At 41.2% G+C, this 20161-nt stretch overlaps 1 protein-coding gene across 1 annotated transcript in view; it reads right to left on the bottom strand.

Annotated features, from left to right (window-relative positions):
• The window catches only part of SORBS1 (sorbin and SH3 domain containing 1), a 171193-nt gene extending 151406 nt beyond the window's left edge, over positions 1–19787 (bottom strand). The window contains exon 1 of the mRNA XM_071811855.1: positions 19725–19787. The gene's annotated coding sequence lies outside the window, so the exon portion shown is untranslated. The remainder of the gene's footprint in view (positions 1–19724) is intronic.
• Positions 19788–20161: the final 374 nt, after the last annotated feature.

Here is a 20161-nt window from a genome sequence, read left to right as displayed (position 1 = left end):
TGGATGCTTTTCAAAATACCTGCTTGCATCCTTCATCTTAGATCAGAAAGCAGAACCTGTATTTAGAGATAAAAACCCTTTCAAGAACTCTGCAATGTTCAGAACACTGTGGGATGAGTCATTAACCCTCAGGACTTGCTGGTGCACCCCGTACAGCAATTCTCATTTTATCTGGGAGCAGAGGGGAGAAACAGCAGAAAAAGTTTGAGCAGTACATAGCATAAGGACAGACTGTAAATAATGCATTCATGTCTCATTTCTACTTCACAAGTTTTTATGAATGTCTGAAAATAAAGTCTAATGACACCACTAGAACTGTGTGGATTTGTGTAGAAACTGAAGGACCAAAATAAACAAATGGAAAGCGTTGTAAAGCCACCTCAAACACGGCTCGCAGTAGTGCCTATTCTCTACACCTGACTCGCTTCTCCAGGACCCAGACATATCTCTCTCCTCATGGTGTCCTGGCACAGCATCTCATAGCTGAAGATTTTGCAGTATGTCACAAACATTTATTACAGCAGGGGTTGATTTGGTGGGATAAATAGCATTCCTCTCCATTTGCATATGAGCTAATGAAGATGTAAAGCAATGGGTGGACATCACTAGGAACATGGGTTAGCGAGGGGTGCCAGACAGCCGGGGCAAGCTGGGGAGATGCTGTTCAGGCAGAACAATGGCACGCAACTGTAATGCCTCGCCGTGACTAATTGTCACTGCCCGCATCACCTCCTGTCACAGCAGGTCTTGTTCACGAGCCACGAGGTAGGGGAATGAAGGAATTTGGCTAATGCGGCAGTTGGACTTTGACAGAGCTGGTATCAGAACCAGAAACTGACTCAGAGCTCCGTTCTCTCAACATTAGAGCACAGGCTTTCCCCATTACCACCTATGGAAAACACAACAGCACACTGTAAAATGCATGCCATGTACACCAGAACGTCTGATGGGAAGAGTGGGGACATTTTATGCCAAAGCCTAGTACCTGCATGCATGTAAATGGTTAGCAGGATCTGTTCATCAATAACTCAGATGCATCAGAATAATGGCTAAGAGACTTGAAAAGCCTGTCTGAAAAAGAAATCAGAACACAAGTGACAAAAGAGAAAAACAAGCAGATGGTTATGTGCTAAACCAGGATAGACAAGTGTTTCAAGAAAACTGAATGCCTAAGTTTAGCCAGGACAATAGCAAAAAACAGCAAGAAGTTGTTGCTAATTATTACTTTAGATAGTATTTCAGAATAGCAGCAAATAGACACAAGAACGGTCCCACCAGCAAAGAATTACAGAAGCAGGGACTTTTTACTTGAAGTCTGTGGATGAGAAAACACAACTGTAATAGCTCAAAGGACAAATTTCATGCAGAACATTTGGAGACAGAAATTACAATCACAGGTCCTGGCCAGCCTGGGTCTGACACATAATTTTATCATTATTAGAGAACTTCAATGGATGATTTTTGCACATCAAAACAGCCATTCAGAGCACTACTTGCTGTTAAGACTTGCACTATAGCTCATTAGAGTTACAGGAGTTACAAAAATGAGCTCTGAATTAAGATTTATCTGGCATGAAAGATTCTGGGCTTCCAATTGCAGAATTTGGCTATCTCAGAAGATGATCAACTTGAAGCCAGGGTTACAGCTAAACATTCAGAAATCAGGAAAGCTGGCTCTCTCAACTCAATAACTCTGGTTTAATCATAAGGTTTTGCTTTGTTTTGCAGATAACTTCATGAATGATACATTTTGAATCTTTATTATATTTCATTTTTTTCTTCTTTGGTTCAGAGCTTTTAGAAATCACATTTTGATGCTTTCCTCCAAAAATTTCTCCTGTTGCTTTCCAGATAAATAGTAATCCTACACTAGGACACCTCAGTACTGTCACAAAAATAATTCATCATTTTTCCTTTTCCAGGTAGGTTAAGGGGGAGGTTGGAAAGGAAAAAAAGACCATATTTAATCATTTGAAGTACTTAATAAATAATTTTAAATGCCTGGAAAACATCAATAACTATTAAACTAATTTAAATCTGACAGTCTGAGGCTGAGACATCCAATTTTTAACTCGGTTTTCAAATACCACACATATACAATCTTAAAGGATGTTCAGATGAGGGATTCTGGTTCACACCTTACTAGTGAAAGAAGAGGAAGACAAGCAGGAATTCTGAGAGCACCCACGTTGCTCAGATACTGTTTGGAGGGAGGATCAGCTATAGAGATACCCACACGTAAAAGTCACAGATTTTTTTGCACATGCTTTCCTCAATCATTCAATTTTCTACTGCCACTGAGCTCTTTACCGCTTACGATTGTGATGCTCAGGAGGGGAAATAAAAAGACCAGTGTCTAACCTTCCAGACAGAAACCACGACAATATATTAACAAAATGCTGAATTTAAATTCTAGTACAGACTGATTAGATTGAAAGACAAGTTAGAGTGAAATTATGTCAGGTTCAGTGAACCGAGTATAAAGGTCTTTATGATTACATTGGCATTTTTGCCTCGGTTGCAGGCGTCAGTGGCTAGATTGGATTATGTCACCTGAGAATTTAAATACAATCATACATTTCTAATGAAAAAATGGCACACGTGAGTAATACAGCTGCATATTACCTTAATTACATATTGCTATTACAAATACAGCAGCACTGCTACTGGGATGAAATTACTGGGACCAAGCCTCTCCACACTCCATGCAGTCCTTTCACGTGAGCCTCGTCTCAACACGCACTAGAAAATCAGTGACGAAGACCAGACTGTGAACTCTGGGTATGAGGACAGGGCTTTCATTGCCCTGAGTTGGCTCAGAAAAAGAAAGATCAAAATCTGATTTCTGTGTAGAATGCTGAGGTTCCTTGAAGCAGGAGCTAAAAATAAGTAAAGGCATTTTCCCTCAGAGAAAATGGCCATCCACTGTACTCTATGGAAAATACACATTATTGATCATGCCAAACTCATGATGATGATGTCCCTTAAGGCCAAGAAGGTCCAACTGAACAAAACCCACAGTATTCTTCTGCTGTTCCTATGTTTCCTGACAAGAGGGAGTTGGAATTCCTGCCTATCTTGGAGTACCCAGAAGACAGCACAGCATGAGCAAGGACAGAGTTTCCAGTTACCAGCCTTGACATGCTGTCAGGCAACATGGTACACACTGCAGGGCTTACTTCAGAACACTGCTTTCCTTTTTCAGTTATTTTCCTTTCCTCTTAGCAATAGAGATTTAACAGATAGGCATGCTGGTATGATGGATTTCACACAGAGACAGCATTGCTGTCCTTTTACATTAACTTTGCAAGGTTGTCTTACCCAATTTAGTGTCAGTGCCCATCAGAAGCACAGATCTGAAAGGTTGCACTGGAATTATCAAATGCAACTCTAGTGACAGCAGTTTTCTCGAATTCAGATCAAAACTCTACTGCTAATCTTGCCTGGAACTTAAGCCTGAATTTAAAGTAAACTAGTACAGAAAAAAAAGTATCACCACCTCATTCATTTCCTGAAAGAAAGCAGGAACAACATGTGGAAGATCTGAGGCTGTAAAGACTCAGAATTCTCCTCTTGCATTTTGCAGCCTCCACAATGTCTTCTCATGGCTGCTCGCTCTCTCTCACAGAGAAGCACTGAGAGATACATTCCCTGTGGTATTCATAAATCAACAGCTTGTGCAAAGAAGGAGCCCCTGACTGCACTGGGACTCTACAACCTTCTCAACTACAGAAACAAGATGTGAGTTACCTGTGGCTTCACTGATGACACAGTACTTGTGTCTTTTGCAGTTCCTTGGCAAGGACGGCAAGCACGTGTTCTTGTTCCAAAGGCACAAATCCCTAAGCAGGGAGATAATGCTTTCCAGTACCCCTCAGTAGCTACTCCAAAGGCAGCAGAGGACTTAAAATACACAGTTAAAACAGTTAATATTTATCCTGCAGAGCACTGAGTATATAGACATACAAATCAAATGCAAAATCAGCCTGTTATGGAGCTCTAGTAGAATACTTCATAATCCCAAACAATACCTAATGAGAAACGCTTTCAGATACATGAATTAGTTTAAGAAAAAAATGTCTGATTTTCTTATATCCCTCTTAAGCTTCTCAGGGAATCAAATCAATTAAATTGGCTAGCTAGGTTCAGGCAATTGAAAAACATTTCCCAGAAGACACACATACACAGTATTAACAAGATACATAGAGTTAAGTGAGAAGCAGGAGTCTGGAGTTTGTTTTCTGTCTGGAACTGAAGGACAGGGTGTGACTTTATGACTTATCTTGTTTCCTAGGAAGGGAGAACAACCCTGGTCTGTATTGCCAGCAAGATTTTGCCTAGCAGCCTTCCTAGCCCTTCCTTCCACCACGGCCCTGTGCATCTCCCTCATCCTCAGTCACACACTGAGAAATGCTTCTATAAAGCAAGACACAGTGGTGTGATTAGGACCTGATAAAATGTAAAACAAAACCCTCCTGCACAAAGAAAAGAATGATTCCCTGAAGCCAGAGTAATAACTAATCAGCAACAGCAGCAGAAAAAAGATGTTTCCAAAACTCCTCCACACTGAATGGCACAGAACTTGCAAAGCTTTCTGTACAACTGGTGAGGGGAAAAAAGTTGCAAATCAAGAGATGTTTCATGTATAGCAAATGGTGGCAGTACAGCTAATTTCATGCAAAAAGACTTGCTCAACTTAGTTAATATTTACTACTATAAATATCTCGCTTATCGGTCTGATTTATATAACATTGACTTCAATGGTAACATATATAAAGGACCGCCTTTCCAATTCTGTGCCCTCTTTTTTTTTAAATTCCTAAAGATCTGAAAACTGTTTAAAATGAGAGAGAGGCATCTTTTTCTTGCCACTTGTTCTTTTCATTTAAAATATCACTTGTCTTATTCTGTGTTTTCCTTAGATGTCTCAGAGGAAGACGAAGCTCCTTCAGCCATCTCTCTGAGCAAGCTGTTACGTTGCGGCAAACCTTTCTCCCAACTATTCATTCAGGTGTTCAAAAGCCTGGGCTTTTTATTTGTTTGTTTTAAACTTTAAAGCCATCAAAATAAAAACGCCTCCTCCCTGGACAGTTACCTTCCACTTTCATAATATCCCTGAGATAATTCTACCTGATTATCAATTCTGCATATACTCTGCAAGGAAAAACAAAAAACCCAAGCAAAACAAAAACAAAAAAAACACCCCCAACCCCCATTTTTCTCATATAGAGAAAAAACAGAGGAAGAAAACAGAGGGACCCTTTGCACCTTTTTTATATAGAACAGGGGAAAAAAAATAACACAAACAAACACAACAGAGCACAAGTGTACTTTTTATCTTCCATAGAATACTCACTGATAGCTTGCAAAAGTCCCCAGGACATTAAATATTTCATTCACCTAGTTCATCCACTAAATATGGGGGCAAGGGGGGAGGAAGGACACAGGTACAGAAATTAACAACCCTCTGCTTGAGGACAACCATCTAGCAGGCAGTTAGCTGCTCTGCAATCATAAAATAATTTCTAGACTCAAAATTACATTTTCTTATGAAATATTAATGTGTCAGGAAGGGAAATTTTCAGAAGATTTGCATAACAAACTAAATTTATTTGGATTAATAAACATTTTAAAACCTGGAAAGGTTTGTTTAGACTAAGGAAGGAAAACAGTTGCTGCATAAGAGTCGACTTGACAGGAGTATGTGTGCTGAATCTCTTCTTCCTTTGGCTAACTGTGTTTGTTTTCGGTTTCCTTGTGCTCCTTTGCTTTTGTGGTTCCAGCTTTCCTAATTTGGGCATCCAAATGTTAACTGAGGACGAGTTATGTAGATGCCTTCTATAGTAAATGGACTTGGGATAACTCATTGTCTGAAGTAAGCAGAGAAGGCTACAGCAAAATAAGAAGAAACCCACACATTTTATCATTCTGCTGTTCCTTGTCCATGACCTGTTCTTAAGACAGTTCTCTTATTCTCATTGGGACAGCACAGAGCACAAGAGACTCCTGATCCACTCCTGGGAGTCCCAGGAAGGAGACCCCAACTCCAAGCAGGGAGCCTGCCCACCCTATTTTAATAGTCCCTGTGAAGTTTGTGTACAACCCTTCTCTCAACATAAGCCCATTTCTGTGACACATGCTATGCCAGCAGATGCCACAAAAAAAAAAAAATAGTTAATTCTCCCACATCCTTGCCTTGATTCCAAGTTGGAAAAGAGAGAAGAGAAGAGAAGAGAAGAGAAGAGAAGAGAAGAGAAGAGAAGAGAAGAGAAGAGAAGAGAAGAGAAGAGAAGAGAAGAGAAGAGAAGAGAAGAGAAGAGAAGAGAAGAGAAGAGAAGAGAAGAGAAGAGAAGAGAAGAGAAGAGAGAAGAGCCAGATGCAAACTGATAGACCTAATAGACCCAAATACCTTTTAAGTCACAGGCTGGTTGGTCATCCTTAAGAACACCAATAATAATGGAGTAAACTTATATAGGTACTTCAGAAGGGTTCACAGCCAGGATGCGAATGCTGTCATGTACTGGGTGAACTCAGCATCACCTAGTCTGAAATTCAGGAAACAGTTAAGGACCTCGGGAAGATCTATGGTACTTGTTAACTTTATGTGACATGTAAGGTGTGTGTCTGCAGTATAAAATGGCTTGGGGGAAGTGACAGTCTTATTTTAGTTCTTTTAATGTCTAAGCTATACAGTGAATTTAATTATGTTTGATTACTGAATTATTAGTGATTGAATAGTTGTTCCTCTATTACACTGTGTCTTTGCCTCAGAGTCCTCCTGTGTCATCATTGTCCTGGGAGCATAAACAACAGTCTTCTACCCTTGATCATGCCAGGACACCTTTTGCACGTGTTCTCTGTTGCATACAACTAAAGAAGAAATTTTTCTCACTCAGATCTGTCTTCAGGTTAGGCTCCAAATACTTCAGCTACACTTTGGGGTCCAAGTCTCAGCATCAGGCATCAGTACTGTACCCAGCTGGGGTTACAATGCAGCTCTTCCAGTCAGTGGGTATTGTAGCATGTGCCACACATCCAGAATGGCTGAAGGGAACAGAAGGCTGCAGTAGAATATTATAGCTTTTACAGGAACATATGGTTCACAAGCACTCAGTGGCTACAAAAGTGTTTATCTCTACATTTCATGGAGAAGAAAGCAAAACAGAATTGAAAGATAACATACATTGCTCCTGAAAATCTTTTGATTAGCAGATTTGCACAAAACATAGACCAAGCAAAAGAAAGCGTAGAAAGCTCCAGTATTTAGAGTGGAAGCTTATGGTAGTGAAGATGATTAAGTCAACTCCAGCAATGATTTTTTTTTTCCTCAAAGATAGCATCTCACACTTCTATTGTACTTTCATAATGACTCAAAGTCATGCCGATAAGCCACACGCTGTTAAAGTTCCTGTACTCACTACAGGGAACACAGACACTTCTGGGGTAGGTCACAACAGATGCCTGGAACTGTGCCTGTGTGGCATATCCAAAATGAGGGGATATCACCAGACTTAATGGCTCTGTACAGCTGCAAAGTGCCAGGTAGAGAGGGTCAGCCCTCTTGCTCACATATTCTCTTACGAGTCCACTAACTACTCGCCATGGATTGTGTCACAATCAGCACACAGCTCATGGGACTCTCTTGCGTTGAGCCATCAACATTGCTCCCCGCATCATTTATGTTTTCATGTAAATTCAAATATTAGATGTGGACAGAACATCCCTCTCCTGCCCAGAAATCACCTTGATCATGAGCACAAATAAACCACGGTCTTTAATGTACAGTAAAAGGCAACCCTGACTGGCCAGCAAAAACCTTCCAGCCACATCTTAGATGGGAGAGTGGAAGCATAAAAGAATGTTGTGTAATTTACCCGTCACCCTGCTCTGTATCAGTAACAGAGCTGGAAATAGAAACCTCCCCTATTAGACAGCACATCAAGAGACATGACAGGTGCTTCACAGAGCCAGGTTGCAAAGCATGTGTTAACTAGAACATAGGCATAACGTCACAGGGAGGCAAGTACGGGTGCTGAGACAGGCTCAGTTAAGCTTGCTTGTGAATGCTTTCCACTGCGTCTACCCTACGTGCAGTTACTAGCTTGCAGGAGATGTATTTTTATTATTCTCTCTGCAACTACGTGATGACAAGAGCAGGTAATGTAACAGTGACACACTTCAAACAGCCTTAATAATGAAAGACAGTGACCCCAAGGCTCCTTATTCAAGCAAAATGGTCTTTATTTCAGGGGGAGCCTTCCCAAATACAAAATCAACTGCATTCTCAGACTTGCCCTTCGTTTACTAAGCCATTAAAAAAGAATTAATGAATTAATTCTGAATTAATACAAGAACAGACCATGGTTTGGCAAGATGCCAAGTAAAGCAGACTTTTCACAGGATTAAGCTTTGTGTGAGAAGCTAACTGTCAACCAGAGGGTAGTTCAGCATCAAGGAGTCACCAAAGATAAGGAGGCCTGTGACATCCAGCAGCTCAAGCAGCGAGGATTTCTTGTCACTCATTGCTACGAGGTGAACAGAGGCTCTGGGTGTCCTTGTACTCAGGACTCACGAAGGACTTGTGTTGCCAGGTGACGGAATTCTTGTTTTAGCTGATGTGCCAGAGAAACAGCATGATATTTTTGAAGGTCATGAGTCTATATAAAATTATTATCGTTAATATTTTTTTTAATTCAACAGCCAGATTTTACTCGAAAAAACTTCACCGAATTCACATATGAGTATATAACTTGGATGGCATCGAATTGCTGAGCAGTGATCCACTATCCAGTAACAGTGATTTTGCTTTAGCTCATGTAGTGGGGAACATACTAGAGCATATGGGTCTTAATTAAAGCCTGTAATCAGCCTGAAATTCCTACAGACTTTTCCCCATCTTCATCACAAATGCGGGTGGCCTGGTGGTCTAGTACTGCTACAGTACTGCAAAATACTGGTAGAGGGATAAAACCTATGATAGACAGGCATGATATAATTTATCATAAAATTTTAGTCTTCCTGTAAAAGAAAAGAAACTATGTAGGAACATCCATCATAACCCTTGGACAAGGGCTTGTAAGGTTTTATAATAGAACAAGGGCACATCATGAATTAGTCACAGGATTTCACAGGGCTGAACTACAAGCCTTTATGAATACCAGGTTCTATAAATTAGATGGCATTTAAAAAAAAAAAAATAAAATCACAACACAGTACTTCACCTATGAAGGCAGCAGGACAATGTTTAACACACACACACATACACACACACACAAAAAAAAAGAGGATAAATGCCATATTTAATAAAAAAAATAAGAAAACTGACCCAGTTCCAGTGAACACCAAAAAGTAAATTAAAATGTTCATGTAAACACATGTTAAGATTGGGGAAATTTCCAGCAGCTCTGCTTTGGGAGGGAGAGGTAGAGATGCCTACATTGTCTTCCCCTACTGGACTGTGAGCTGGTAATATCTGTGACCCTCTCCAGAGCTTCTCTGTCAATTCCCTTTGAGGAACATGTACAAGCCCTACACCACCAGGAAACACTGAACCGCTCGTGACTGGACCTTCCCTGCAGGCTGGCCTCTGCAAGTTGCCAACATCATGTCTTCACAGCAGGGAATTCACAGTTGTTGGGAGAACCACAGGGCAAACAGCATCATGTTCAGGAGCGTTTGGCATCTCCTGTGAATCATGCCAACTGCGGTACAGCAGTAAAGGGCCATTCCATCCACTGAACTTAACGTGTTGCTCAAAAGTAACAACGAACTACGATACCAATGCAGTACTTCCATGTTCTCTCTCACACTCTATTAATTCCAGGCCAACTTATTTAAATTTAAAAACCAAAGGGGAGAAATTATTTAACATCCTGTCCTGACAACTCAGCCCAAAACCTTTCTGGATGAATCTAGCTAACTGAAGCCAATGACGTTGTTTCCATCAACTCCAATAAGTTTGGATCAGATCCTGGGTCCCTTGCACTGGCAAGGACTGGAACACAGCTAACAGTTATAGTCTGATGAAGCATGAGTCACAAAATACCACAGCTCACACTGTGTCTGAGCTCTAGTGAGTGCAGTATCAGCAGCAGAACATTTGTTTGGGTCAACACAATGAGCACATGCCTAACACTATGGTCTTCAGTGTGCTCATAGCTTGTTTGTTCTAGTAAAAACAAAGCAAGACAGCAAGAAAGAACAAAAGTGAAGGCTGGGAGATGGCAAAGGGTTGTTGTCTTCTCTTTAATAAGGCCTCACAACATAGCAGGTGATTCTCCAGAGGCCATCTCCCAACTTTACGAATGCACACATTAGGACATTAATACTATAACCCCTTATCCAAGGCGGGATATAAGAGGAGACAAGGGGAGAAGTTCAGGTGCCTGCCAGAAACCTGATTGCAAAACAAGAGACGTGGGTTCTTTTGAATCAAAAATCCACCGAAACAGCCATAAAAAACACGTAGATTGAGGAAAAAGACTTACTGGCAGGAGTGCCACAAGTTAAAGCCAGCTGCAGGAAGAAGGAACACCTCTGCCTCATTCATTTCCTGCACTGAACAAAATGATTTTATGTGGAACATCTGACTGCTAAGTCTATCTCACTTTCCACCCTTCAAAACGAAATAACAGGATTCCCTTCTGTCCCTCCATGGCTTCTAACCCAAGAATCTTCACCTAAATTGCTTGGTAAGCCCTTTCTCTTACAGTTCTTATTGTTTGGTTTTAGCACCAAGATACAGACTATTTTTATAAAAGATCACAACCATCATGTAAAGATAATACACATCATATTTCTCAGCTGATTAGAAATAAAACATGAGCAACATGATTTAAGTCTAATAATCACCCATTCAGCGTCATAAGCAGAAAGCCTGATGGCCAGTCATTTGCTCCATTCGTATCCATTTGTTACACAATGGCGCGCAGTGACCCAGGAATCGTACTCGGAAGCAGTCTATGTGTGCTTTGTTTCATTTTTCTAAGTATAAATAATTTTTAAGAAAACAAGCACAGCCTTGTTATTAAAGCTGTGATACTGATTTTTAGAACAGTGTTCCAGAGACCACCTAGCAAACTGAAATGATAAATTATATATATTTTAAGAACACTGTTATTAAAAACTTACTGTTAATAAGCACACCCAGGCTTGAAGATCTGTTCTGTCATGAGTGTCAGTCTTACAGGCAGTAAGATAGTCATCTCTCTGTGAAGATGTTAAGTTTCTTTTCTTTTTAAGTACTTTCAGGAATTTTTTCTATGGACAACATATCTCATGGTTGGATGAGCAGTGTATTATATATTAAAGTCTTCACAGAGGAAGTCTCACAAAACTATGCAGACTTCTATGAAAGAAAGGTTAGAAAGTCTGAGAGTTTTCTATTGCTAGCTTTGCCTCACACCTATCTGAGGCAAATATGCAAACTGTGCAATGGTGCCACATCACAGATCAAAGCCAAGCTACAAAGCCAAGGAAAGGAAAAGGTGGCAGCTCACCAGGCCCCATCTTGCTCCTCACACATGAGGCCATGTCAACAGCACTACACCCCACACCCCATTGCCTCTCCGTCCACCTCCTAGTCCTCCCACTCCCAGTAGTCTCCCTTACTTAGCCCTGGTGTATTTGTCCAAGGCCTGTTGTTATGAGGACTTTGATCTTAGTTGGTGCCAGTACTGTTTCAATCCAAGCAATAAAACAGAACCTGCTGGGGAAATAATAAAAAAAAAAAGGTCAAGAACAATAATACATTGTTTGCATTATAGCACTGCCATATGTGTAATGAAGCACCACTTTCAGGAGAACCACAACACAATTTGTACAGGTTTTTAAAACATCTAGATGGTAGAATAGCAAGCAAAGACTGTACAAGTATTTTGTTGACATGCTCAAGACGCTAAATTCATATCTAAGCGTCTGAAGAAATGTGCTTTTCAGGTTTGGGGTCTCTGATCCTATGTTTTTTGGTACATTTGCATAGTTGGCTGTAAAGATTCCTCACAGATATGCTAAGAGATGATACTTAATAATATGGTGAGGTAGGACACCAGCTATTCTCCATGACTCTGTGTTTACCCCAATCTTAGAGCACCATGCTATCCTTGCTTGGTACATCTCACCTTCTAGAAAGCAAACTTTCTGCCACTCAGATTTGCATTTGTTCCACATTCATATAACACCTTGCATAACAGAAGCACAAATTTGCTGCGCCTATAGATGTACAACAAATCTCAAAAAAGAAAATATTTTTGGTTACTTATCCACCAAAACAGATTCAGAGAGGTACTGTAGAGAGAGAAAGAAGAAACTGAAGCAAAGATAGAACAAGGAAACAAATATTTACACAATCTTTGTTCTTTTAAAATCTTTTATAGGAAGCCATGTAAGTTCTTAGCATTTATTGTGATTAGTTTTTCCTCTGTTGTTGTAAACTCTTAGAAGAAGAAAAGTATGAATAGACAAAAAGATTAAAAAAATAAAAAGATGTAAAATATTTAGTGGGTTCTTTTAATATTTAATCAGCCTAAGAGCTTTCAGCCTAGCTGTACTGACAGCACAGTCAGACCTTTCAAGAGAAGAAACAAAACTAAATATCTACTCATCTATTAAAATGTGTTATAAGAGTGCTGTTTCTAGCCCTTCAAATGTCACACTACATCAGGAGAAACTGTGATACCCAATCATTTTTTCCTGAAGCTGTAACTCTCAGGCATATATAGCTTTTAACTGCCACCCAACACATTTGTGTATGTGATATATTCTTTCCCAATTTTGCAGACTTGTGCCCAACAGTTTTCTGAGAGGATTTCTTCTTGAGACACTTTATACTAGTACAGGGTGCTAAGCCATCATTCATCATAATTTTCTTTGTGACACAAGACTTGACTGGTAACTCTAAGATGATAGAATACTACATGTAGTATCTCACACAGCAATCTCTAAAGAGGTCCCACCAACATTTTCAATCTCATCATGTCAGCAGTGACAGTGTCACCCTCCATCATGGCAGGCACAGTCCTTGCTGCAGGACTGAGAAGCCAGAGCTGCCAGATCCCTGCCAGGAAAACCTGGCGAAATGTGCCAGAGTTAGGTTAGTGGTTGGACTCAATAATCTCGAGGGTCTCTTCCAACCAAAATGATTCTATGATACTACATGATGGAGGGGACTCTGTAATTAAGAGAGAGATCTTCTCCAAGGCTTCAGGAGACAGAAGTTGTATTCTCATAGTTGTTTGGTGCACTGAATCCACTTACTTCCTAGAAGGTGCCTCAGGAAGGGTGTTCAGTAACCCTGCTAGTATTCCCAGAGAAAAGCTTAGACACAGTGAGCACTGTGAGAAGACCCTACACAATACAGCCTCCAGTCACACCATCTACCCTTGCAGTGATAATTTTGGGTGGGCAAGATGAGGTGGGAATCATTTGAAAATATCCCACAGTCTCACATTACCTGATGCAAGGACTTGCAGCATTTTTACGCAACCTGAACTCACACTCAATCCAGACTCTTTGCTATGGACAGAATGATGCCAGACCCCAAGTGCCAGTGTGTTACTCACTATCTAGGTCCTGGGTCATCCTCCAAGGCACAATGTAGACACCAACAGATCACACTACTCTTCCTGACTTTTCCCCCCCACCAACTGAATGAGTGATTATTATACCATGATAGAAGGCTCAGCTGCCTCCTATCATGTCCATACAAATCTCAACTCAGAGCTAAGCAAAAGACTGCCAACCACACTTCACAGAATCACAGAATGTTAGGGATTGGAAGGGACCTCGAAAGATCCTGAGGGGTGACCTCATTAATGTTTACAAATCTATAAAGGGTGAGTGTCAGGAGGGTGGAGCCAGGCTCTTCTTGGTGACAACCAGTGACAGGACAAGGGGTAATGGGTTCAAACTGGAACACAAGAGGTTCCACTTAATTTTGAGAAGAAACTTCTTCTCAGTGAGGGTGACAGAGCACTGGAACAGGCTGCCCAGGGAGGTTGTGGAGTCTCCTACTCTGGAGACATTCAAAACCCGCCTGGACGCCTTCCTGTGTAACCTCATCTGGGTGTTCCTGCTCCGGCAGGGGGATCAGTGCTGCATGAGTGGCTACTTTCTCAGTACAGCTTACATTTTGTGACTGGCTTATCCTCAAAACACAAAAATGGCTTTCCTGAGGATGAGAGCTACTTCATGTGCAAATAAATTTCACCCAAGTTTTCAGAAAAGTAACCATTTGTAAACCAAACACTATATTCCACTAAATTCTACAATATTAGCGAATAAAAGGGAGTTACAAGCACCACCACTGCGAAGATGTGTCTTATTTGAACAACTGCTTGAAAATAGTTTTCCACAGTATTTAGAGAGCTCCCACAGAGCACACCACAACAAAGAACATGGAGAGTAGGAAACAGTCCTAGTACAATCTAGTACTATCCCTTGGTTAAATAACACCAATGATAAATGGATAAATATCTTTAAATTCACTGAGAGTTTTGTGAATATATCATTATCTACCATAAATGCTATATAAACTCTCTGAATATTTTTGAGATGACAGCTATAATTCCACATTATAATATCAAATAAGATTATGTTTCAACATAGGGCTTGTTCCTTTTTCTTAGTTCTTCTAAACTGTGGGCTTGAGCTAAGCGAGGGCTAACACTACCTTACATGTCATTGCTGCTATTGACGTAGCTGGGCAACATTCAAGTGCACAGACCCTAAATCAGGCCTTTCTCTCTTAGGGCCTCACGTGACTAACTGGCCCTGCTGGACTCGGAAGAAGCCTGCCTATGATTATAAAAGACATCTGACTGTGAGGACCATCGGGCTTGGCCTTTGTGCAAGGGCACCACTGGTGTCTCTTGTAACGGCAACGCTGCAGGCACTGGAAAGTGGGCTAAAACTCACAAAACTCATAATAATAACTGAACCACTGCTACTTTTGACCTTCAAATGCTAGGATCAATACAGACATAGAAACAAAGAAAAACTGACTCATATTCAGTTATCAGCCTCCCCTTCCACACAACCATCGTCATCCTAATTATGTTCATTCTGCTCTAGGAAAAATATAACTTTTGCTCCTTACATGAATGAGTGTTGCAGTGTTTATTCAAAACCAGAATAGCCTTCTGATCTAGGGGTGTATTTCATTCATATTATGTAAATAATTGATTCTTTGAAAGACCAGAATAGCTATAAATCAAACCTGTAGGCAAACTACGTTTTCATGCATGCTGCTGCTTCCTGTTTTCCCATGTTGATGGAGGCATTGAAAACCCCCAGCTGTTACAGTACTGAATAATCTTCTCTTGGTTCTCAGGATAAGAGGAAGTGGAATTATTTCAGAAGTCTTCCTAACAAAGAATAATTTTAGCAACAGTTTGCTTTCTAAGATAAGGCCACTCACTTCAAAGTTTTTATTGTTTATGAAGAGGCAAACATCAATAAACTGTTATAACATTGGCTATGGATATAAAAGATAATTTCTTGTAGAAATTGCTTTACCTCTCCACATCTCATTTCCTTCAGCTATAAAGTGATGGCAGAGTTGCCTGCCTATGCTGGCATCTGTAGATAAGAAACAGATTTAGTGTTACACTATAATTCTGCTGCTAGAGAGACTTCACACAGAATATGGAACAGACTTGCCTCAAAATCAATGAAGATCATCTCTTACTGTGAATGGGTAGGAAACTCAAACACCCAGGTTTACATTGTACATGCTAGACAGGTGTAAAAGTACAGGGAGAATAAAATACTGACTGACATCCAGGCATTCACACACCCAGATTCAGATATGAAGTGTCTGATTTAAGAAGCACATCACAAACCAGTTTTTCTACCTAATTGTTCTCATCTAATACTATTTGTATTTTCTAAACACGTTCCAACGAACAGCATCTATGATGCAGGAATCCAAAAATTACTTTATCATGCTTCACGATACCTTAGTGAGACCATGATAAGGGCATACATAAAGGTATTCCTTCTAGTATTTAAATAGTGTTTCTCTCTGGAATGGCATGTAGTGTCTGTTTTAGCAACACTCAGCAACCACACACAACAAGGAGAACGAGGCATAACTATATCTAGTTAGCAGAGTTATTACAGAGTGGACAACGATCACTATTCGAGCTGCAGATTGGCATGGATCAATTTTCACACAAAAAGAACTGCAGAGTGCTGAAGAACCCAAGCGTTCATGGCACCAGCATGACACCTTCTTTGAAAGATACCTCCAGTAGCACGTTTGCCTTTACCGCCATGCTTGGATCAGCACTGTCTTAGCTGAGTGTGAAGACACAACATCATCACTTCCCAAACCCTCTCCTCTAACTGATACAGATACCGAGTCAGTCCCAAACCTGCTTATGTTGTGGCATGTAGAAAGGTCACAGGAACAGAGGCTGAAATCATACTGAAGTTGAAGGTCAGGTTTATAAATCCTTATTTAGATCTACAGACTAAGTGCAGTCACCCAGGGAAAAGGAAGAAGTGAATGGAAGCATCTGGGTACCCAGCATGGATGAAAACCCAGGCTTTTTGTCAGGCTCCTACTTCTTGAGCAGCAAGTAAAAGCCTGAGCATATTCTTTCAAACAATAAGAGCAAAGAATAAAACAACCCACCCATGACTGAGAACTTCAAAGGCCTGATTTAAAAACAATTTTCAAAGAACACTGAACATTATCCATGCTGCCAGTGCATTTCCCAACGCTGAATAAATCCAAAGCAAAAAATCTCACACAGAAAAAAAAAAAAAAAAGGCTTTCCTGTTGAAAACTTCTTGCCCACTTTTAAATGCACTGGCAGTTTCCATAATGCTATAGGTAGCCTGTGCTCTGATACAAATTATGCTAAGCAATGAAAGTGACGACCCTGTCTTAACACTTACACCACAAACACCACACATTGTACAACCTAATTCCGTAAAGCTCGTTCGCATATATAGCTACACAGAAGCTAATGGGATTATGGAAGGGACTGAAGACTTCGGAATCAGACTAACAGAACCCCTCTGGCTCATTGCAAAGGACTCAGCAAAGAGAGAAAACAACAATTGTTCATCCATCTTGGGACATATATATTATAGTCTTCGCTGAAAACAAACAAAAAGGTCAACAGCACTGCTTTGGTATCTCCAACTGCCCTGTTCTATAAGAGACCAAAGAGGCATTTAGTGAAGTTAAGGACCAGAAAACTGACAAAAGCACCAAAGAAACATAGAGGAACAGATAATCAACCAGTGTAGCTCTCAGCTGCGGGATATCGAGACAAAGCATTCAGCAGTAGTTTCATTGGTTAACTAGCACATTGTACAGAGTAACAACATCATAATAAATAAATTCCATGACCCACATCTGCTGCCATCTCTTACTAGTGACCAGAGTGTATGCACACACATGCATATGCCCAAGTACGCAACACAGATCTGATGCCTAAAAATAGGACATGTAATTTGCACAAAGGTTTAACATTCCTGTCTTTTCCCCAGATTCAACCTTTGCAAAAAGAGCAAACTTGTAATTCAACATTTGCAGAGTGCTTCGAAGCTACTCTAAGCTCACCTTTTTGCCCCCACTCCAAATATTTTCCCTCCCCTACAAACAGAAAACACAGGAACAGACCTGTTTATCACATGACCTTCCTTTGGAGGATCCTTACATTTGTACTTTCTGAATTGCTTATATATTGAAAAAAAAGGAAGCTGCAATAATATTCACATGCAGCACACAATTCTTACCTTTCTGACTTTCAGGTTAGCCTTCTGGGCATGTGAAATTTATTAGGCACTGTTTCTTTCTTCTTGTAGACAGCCAAGGCACAAGCTTAGGTGTGTGCATTTCTGTTTATGTTTACAAAAAATGTGATGTATTTAAAAAAAGGCACACTTGCTGTGTTCTGACTGCCTAAATATCACTACTTATATCTTTTAATGGTATCATCAAACAATATCCACTTTATAGAACAGGATTATCTTTAAAGGTAATTACTCCTATTTAAAGATAGTATACTTACTGAACAAATAAAAAAAGGAACATAAAATAAACGGGAGTCATTAGGGACACTAATGTGACATATGTATAATTTTCTGTATGTGTATACATACAGCAAAACCAAGGTGGTCCAGCCTTTAGAAGTCAAGAGACCCTAACCCTGCCAGTAACCTTGAGCAAGCTAAACCTCCCCTTGCCTTCCCCTACCTTCTAGTAGAGAAGCTGCTTGGGACAGATACTGTTTCTTTTTATTATGTGGTAGCAATAAACACAAGAGAGAACATCTTTCAGTAGCATAATCCATAGAAACAAAATTCTAAGGTACGAATGCCCCAGAGGAGCAGCAGTAACAGCAGTACCAGGCACAATAAAGAAGCAGAAACTACGAGTAAGGAAATGCTGATCTTTGGGTAAAACAGTGAAGAGTACATATGGTTTAGAATGAATCCCACTAACAGTCATCTGGGCTCCACTCTGATACCCTTCATTTGGGGGCAACAATGAATACCCATATGTGGAGGTATAGCAACCATAGCACTTGCATGAGCACAGGGCACTTACTGGTTAAAAATCAAACATGGGTAACAGCAGGAGCACAGGCAGTTTTGCTGAAATGAGATCTGTACAGCAGAGCAGGCATGGCTTTTCTTCATTACCCTAATAGCCTAATAAATAAATAAGGGATAGTTGTGTCCATGGTAATCATGCTGCTGATTTTTTTTTCCCCTTTTTTTCCAGGACACCTTAGGAGATATGTAGTCACAACAGGGCTGCAGAATCTGTTCTGTAAATAAAACACTGAGACCCAAATGAAGCCCTTTCTACAACAGGATTTAATTAAAACTACTGTGAATTCTCAGGCACCTAAACCATCTACCATTTGTCAGGCACTGGGGATACCTGAAGTTGCTGCCAATTATTTTTCACTCCTGAATATCTTATTAACGGATTGCAAAAGATATTTACACCTCTGCACAGAAGCACATAAACCACAAATCCTCAGGAACAACACAGTGTGACTAACCAGCAACCTCTTCTCCACGCAACAGTTTCATACCCTTCCATTCCCAGCTTCTGTTTTATCCAAACTACAGCAAGTGCTGGGTTCCTAAAGTACAGTATTCTCAGGATGTCACACGCAGGGCAGCATCCATGCGCCGCTGACTTGGTAATTGCATTATCTGCAGCCGCCGATGAATGAATAACCGTAATGCATACATCCTGGGCTTAGCTCTCTCGGGACAAGGAGAGACTGACTCCCCACACCAGATTCACTCAGTTCGCTGAGTCCAAAGGCACACAGAAAATGCCCGTGTGCATTCCCTCTCATTTTAAAAGCAATGTTGTATTCTGCTCCCCCTTCCCACTGACAGAAAAAGAGCATTTCTATTTACAAGCACGAGAAACTCATTCCCAAATCTACTCCTCTGCATCTGCAATCGATTTTACCTGCAAATAACAAGGCTTGAATAAAAGCTTGCAAAAACTGTGGTGTAACAACAGCCACGCGTCCAGATATTAGAAAAAAGAGAGAGAAAGGCGCTGACATCCCACAGCATAATGGCCCTTTAAAGAACACCTAGTCCTTATGGGTACAAATACTCTCAAGAATAAAATGGAGCCAAGGCGATTTTCATTGCAGAAGGGGGGGGAATGAGCAGCTGCCACAGCAGTGAAAGCCCCGGCTGCTCCGAAAAGTTAAAGGCGCGGACGAGCTTACCTCGCACAGGCAGCGGCAGCCTCCGTGCCCGCCACCACGGGCCGCCGCAGCCCCGCTCCCCGGCCGCGCCGCCGCGCTCCCCGGCAGGCGCGGCACCGCGCCCCGCCCCCGCCCGCCCCGCGGAACCGCCCGCTCGGCGCCGGCTCGAAGCGAGCCCTTGTCACCAGCGCGGCGGAGAAAAGGCGAAAATAGGGGCCTGCGCTTCCCGCTCGGGGAGAACAAACCGAAGCCAAGCCTGAGGAAGGAGCGAGCGGCGCGGCGGCCGCTCGGGAGCGGGGCTGCGGCAGCCCCTGCCCGACCTGTTGCGTGGAGCGGTGGCTGTGGGCTCCTGGGGTGACGAAATTTGCTGAGGATTGAGGACTGGGAAAGCCGGTCATCGGATGGGTAATATGGTACGCGGCTTAGCAAGCGATAAACGAAGGGGTTTTCAATGCAGC

The sequence above is a fragment of the Patagioenas fasciata genome, chromosome 8 (genome assembly GCF_037038585.1).
Source record: "Patagioenas fasciata isolate bPatFas1 chromosome 8, bPatFas1.hap1, whole genome shotgun sequence".
Classification (NCBI taxonomy): domain Eukaryota; kingdom Metazoa; phylum Chordata; class Aves; order Columbiformes; family Columbidae; genus Patagioenas; species Patagioenas fasciata.
Note: the sequence above shows the minus strand (reverse complement) of the source record. Positions and strands in the feature narration are given on the sequence as shown.